The sequence below is a fragment of the Temnothorax curvispinosus genome, unplaced genomic scaffold (genome assembly GCF_003070985.1).
Source record: "Temnothorax curvispinosus isolate PA1 unplaced genomic scaffold, ASM307098v1 QBEX01012009.1, whole genome shotgun sequence".
NCBI lineage: Eukaryota > Metazoa > Arthropoda > Insecta > Hymenoptera > Formicidae > Temnothorax > Temnothorax curvispinosus.
In genome coordinates this window covers 3,466-8,844 of record NW_020221789.1, presented here as the reverse complement: position 1 = coordinate 8,844, position 5,379 = coordinate 3,466, and the positions used below count along the sequence as shown (strand labels likewise).

At 30.6% G+C, this 5,379-nt stretch overlaps 1 pseudogene; it reads left to right on the top strand.

Moving 5' to 3' along the window:
• Window positions 1–1,388: 1,388 nt before the first annotated feature.
• On the top strand, window positions 1,389–5,073 carry LOC112462171 (annotated as a pseudogene).
• Window positions 5,074–5,379: the final 306 nt, after the last annotated feature.

The following is a 5,379-nucleotide window of genomic DNA, read 5'->3' as shown; positions in this document are numbered from 1 at the left end:
TTTACTTACAAGCAATATCTAAATGTCTATTTCTTTATTTCATAATAGTTAAAGTACATTATTGGATTATACAAATAATTCATACGTTACTTTTTAATACAAAATAAGAAATATTGTTAATGTATAAGAATGTTTCTGCATTGCTATAATTTTCTTTGTACAGGTGACGGAACAGGAATTGATAGACTTTGTAGCGAAGAACATGATGGATCACTTCAAACTACGTGCAGGAGTGATATTTCTGGATGCTTTTCCATATACAGGTTCAGGGAAAATTGCGAGAAAAGATTTAAAAGAAATAGCTAAAAAATTATTTAAGCATACTTAATTATATCTATTCAATAATGCAAAATTTATGAATGCATATAATATACGGGTGTCCGACAAGTCACTGACCAATCGAAAAGTGAAGGTAGATTGAGTCAAATTGAAAAGAAAAGTTATATTACTATTTTGTAAAATTTTCAATAGTTATTGAATAATTAATAAAAAAATCTGACAAGCGAATGAGCGCATGAGAAACAATAATCTGGACTCGGTAGGTGTGTAAAATGGCTGAGGGCGTTTTTGGGAAGCTTGCTGTTAGCGTTCTTGCGTCATTCTATCTTTATCGATCATTAAATGTAAAACAAGGATAGGATGACGCAATAGCAATGATAACGCGCTCCTCCGAACGCAGCTTCGGTTAATTGTTAAATCTCTTAGCAACAAGTGAGCATCATCTCACATCTGATAGCGAGAGTAGAGTTGTGTAGCGAGCGACGAACGCGACGCATGATACAATCGCGCGCCAAAAACTGGTTCCTATCTCGTTATCAAATAATGCTCACTGTTGCGATAAATTTTTAGATTAACTGACTCACCTCCAGTGACTTTGACCTTAACGTATGTTGTAGAGTTTTAATGTTGTAAAAGTTGTTACAGATAATCGCAATGCAATGTGTTTGCTGATGTTTAATTAATGCTGTAATAACAGGATTGTATGACTATTTATTTAGCGAATTGTATGTAAGCAAAACTTGAAAAAATTATTGAATATTTTTTGTTTCACGTTTATAAATGTTAAAAATGGTTATAGAATATAACTGCAAAATAAACATAAAAGCTTAGAAAAACATATCTTATCAAAATCAAGTACATATTAATCAATTTTCTTTATAATTTCTACATTTTTTATTTTCATAAATGTAGTTATGAGGGAGTCCTAGATTTCTCCTTTTGTCTTCTTGAATAATCTAATCAATGGGCAACAGGAAACCATATCCATAATTATTATCATCCTCGTAGCTGAAAGAGACATACATACAATAAATATTTCTGATATAATGTATAGTGATTGTTTTCTGATAAATTTAAAACATATATTATGATCAAAAAGACAATGTTTGTAAATTTTACCTATTTTAATAATATTGAAACATAATAACATCTAACAAAAAATACAAGTTAAAATTTACAAAACCATAGTGAATTTTCCAATATTACGGTAAATTATTGGCAAATAATAAAAATACTTATGCAAAATAATTAGAATTAATCAAAATTTTGTTTCATCAACGTTTCCGATCCAATGTTCAAGTCAGTGTTCTATTTGCTTAAAAACTGCAACTGAGTTTAAACTAAATTACTCAAATTGCAAAAATCACATGAACCTCAAGACTCGAGTATTATATGAGAAATGTTTTAAAATTCACAACCCATACATCTATTATTATCAGTAAAATGTTTTAAAATACCTTACATTTTATTCGCAAGAGTTCAGACTGGTATTGTACGTTATACACTTAAATTTCGTTAAAAGTAGGGGAAAGTAGGGTAAAACCGGGTAGGCGGATCAAACTGGGTATTTCTGTTTCTTTGTGCTAAATGCTGCTATCTTTCATGTTATCAGTTGTAGATTCACACCATCATTATTCTGAGACAAACCGTGCCCGCGTGTACACGATCTTTTTTGTTTGAGAGAAGTTCAAAGTTTTTAGGTCAAAGAGATCGACATCGGGGCAACAATCGTCACCAGACTTGTTCTACATAGAGTTCCACATATGTTTCGATAAGTACACCATTGCATTCTATACGTATTATATAGGGAGTATATTACATTAGTGTTGACTTTTACATTAAATATTGCATTCGATTAGATTAGTAAATTAGATATAATGCATTTTCGACAACAATGCACGCGAATACAATTTTGTCTATCTTGCGGTTAATTAGATATAATTTATTATTTTTGACTGTGTAATAATATTTAGCGTAGTATTTATTTCTTTACTAATTATGATGTATTTGTCATCAGCAACGGCGCTGCACGTTTTGCAACTGACCACGCCGAAGGTGATTTTTTGTAGTGAGAAATCCGTGGATGTCGTTTTGAGGGGGATGAAAGAGAAAAATTGCAGTCCTACGGTAGTGGTTTTTGGCAAGCATGTCGGCGCGACTTCGTTCTCAGATATCCTAAGAAATTGCAACGATGCGGAAGTGGCAAATTTCCGTTACGCCGAGCTCGACGACATCAAACAAACGGCGTGCATCATGCACTCGTCGGGTACGACGGGGATGCCAATAGGCGTTGAATTGTCTACACTATGTTATTCATCAGCGAGGATAACAACTTTAATATGTCTAACTTATCAACACTTTGGTTCTCATCTCTTTATTGGATCAGCGGAGTAATGCTAAACGTGAAAGCAATCACGCAGGGTGCTACAGTGATTATCTATCTGGAATTCGATGAGGAGACGACTTGCCAATTGATTGAGAAATTTGAAGTAATATTATTTTAAGAGAAATTTTATTTTTCTTATTATGAAAAATTTTATTTATTGAATGGTTAAAACAGATTCTTAATTTTTTTTATTTAAAAGACAATTATGACTGAAATATATTTGCCCGCTGATGCACTGACTTCTTGCTGTATAATAGGAGATAACTCTTATAGTATCAATGATTTAGTTTCTGCTTTCTCGCGAATTCTATGGTGCAATTAAGTTAACTTTCTTCGAACAAATTGTAATATTTTTAATTTACCGTAATAATTTCCGAGTAATAACTTCTTGTTATTATATAACAATGCTATTAATTTTTTGTCAAAATTTGCTGGCCGTCTGTAGACGTACATTTATGCGTGTGTGCATGGAATTGTATTTATCTTGATTGCAAAAAAAAAATACAAATTATGCTATTCTCTCGGAATAGATAAAGACAATAGAGCATAGTCTAGCTACCTACTTGTACTATCAGTACCTACTTGTTATTTAAATTGCATAATCACTTTTGCATGTGTATAATGTGTCGAAATCTAAAAGCGAAAATTATTTTTCAACCTAGGTAGCAGTTATCTTCCTTAACACGAGTATGATGAATCGGTTTGTCACAGCGGGATACGCCAGGACGGAAATATTCATTACCATCTTTAAAAGTCATATCAGGAGGTGGTGTGCGGTAATTAAACCAAAAGTGCAAAAAGAACTGAAACGTACTTTACCGCACAGTCAGATATTGCAAGGTTATGATAAATATCGTTATAATGCTATAAAACATTAATATATATTAATGTTTACTGTAAAAATTTGATTATACCGACTCCTGGTGTTTTTAGAAATGACAGAACTTGGTGGTTTCGTAACATTGCAACAACCAAATCACAAGAACGGATCTTGCGGAATAGTAGTTTAAAAATGCGCAAATAAAAATTGTGGTTCCAGAAAGCGGGAAAGTACCGAAATCAGTCGGGAGAAATATGGATAAAATCTATAATCATAATGAACGGTTACTAGGAATCCCGAAGCGACGAAAAATACGATTGACGGAGAAGGTAAACAGGTCATATTTGTTATAATTGATAATTATATAATTAAAAATAAATTGTGAGTTAATTAATTAACGTATTTTGATTGCAAACTAAATAAATTGTATTCCAATAAATTAAAAAGTACGTAACTAACAGTATTATAGAAATCTAAAATGTCACAAAAATAAATTTGGCACTTTTTCAGGATGGTTGCACTCGGATGATATCGGTTATTTTGACGAAGATGGGGAATTATTTATTATTGACAGGATAAAAGAGCTTATAAAATATAGAGGCTATCAGATTTCACCCGGAGAAATCGAAGGTGTCTTAATAACGCATTCAGCAGTGTTAGAAGTTGCAGTAATAACGGTACCTCGTGCAATAGACGATGAACATCTTCTTGCTTATGTCACCGAAAAGCCTGGTACCAAGGTATAATATTTGTTAGAATATTAGAGAACAAAGTTAGAGAATGAGAGTTTACAAAATAAAATTTATCAGTTAGCAAAATAGAATAATTGCAAATCGGTTTTGCGTATTCTGGGGGATAGTCTCTCAGAAATTTAGTGAATAGAGAATTATATTCGTAAGAACCGTTGTTAGAAAATTAAAATCATTGAAAAAGCAAACAAGAAAATCTGCAAGCTAATTCAGATAAGAGCGAAGACATTTGTATCAGTTTAACAAGACAGATTTTAAATCTGTGATGTAACCGCGGTTAAGAAAGAAAAGAATACAGAGATAAGAATGCAAATATTGATTTTTGTCAGCGCTTTTAATTGTAATCGTACAACAGTATTTGACCGACATTCTAGCGTCGAAAAAAATTCAGTATAATAACATTTCTTATATTCTTTTAAATATATTATCAAGATTTTTCCACATTTTAATCATAATACCAAACATGTAAGTTTTTTTTTTTTTGCTTTATATAAATAAAGTTAAATGTTAATTTTATATTTCAGCAAACTACAATATATTTATATATATCTCGTTTTGCGGAGTAGAAAATATTTATTTTTTATGTTAAAATGTTCTCTGGTGTTGCAATGATCTTAGATGATTGAATTTCGTTTCAGGAAACAGAGCAAGAATTAATAGACTTCGTGGCAAAAAATATGATGGATCACTACAAACTTCGTGCTGGAGTGATATTTCTGGATGGTTTTCCGTATATAGGTTCAGGAAAAATTGCGAGAATAGATTTAAAAGAAATGGCTAAAAAATTATTTAAGCACACTAATTAATTACATTTATTCAATAAAGCAAATTTTGCTTTTTATATATATATATATATATATATATATAAATATTTTTTATAAATATATATATATATATATATATTATATATATATGTATAGTCATGTATGTTTTTTCCAAATAGATATTATGAACAGAGCAGATAAACATTTTTCAATCTTATAAAAGAACTATCAATAAGACTATGGATGATAGAGATACATAACTTTCTTAGAATTAGAATGAATCTAATCTTCAAAATAAGTTTTAGAAATAATAGCAATATAGTTATTTTTAATGTGGAGATTTTTACAGGTAATTAAAATCTGTTTGCAGATGTTTGTTTA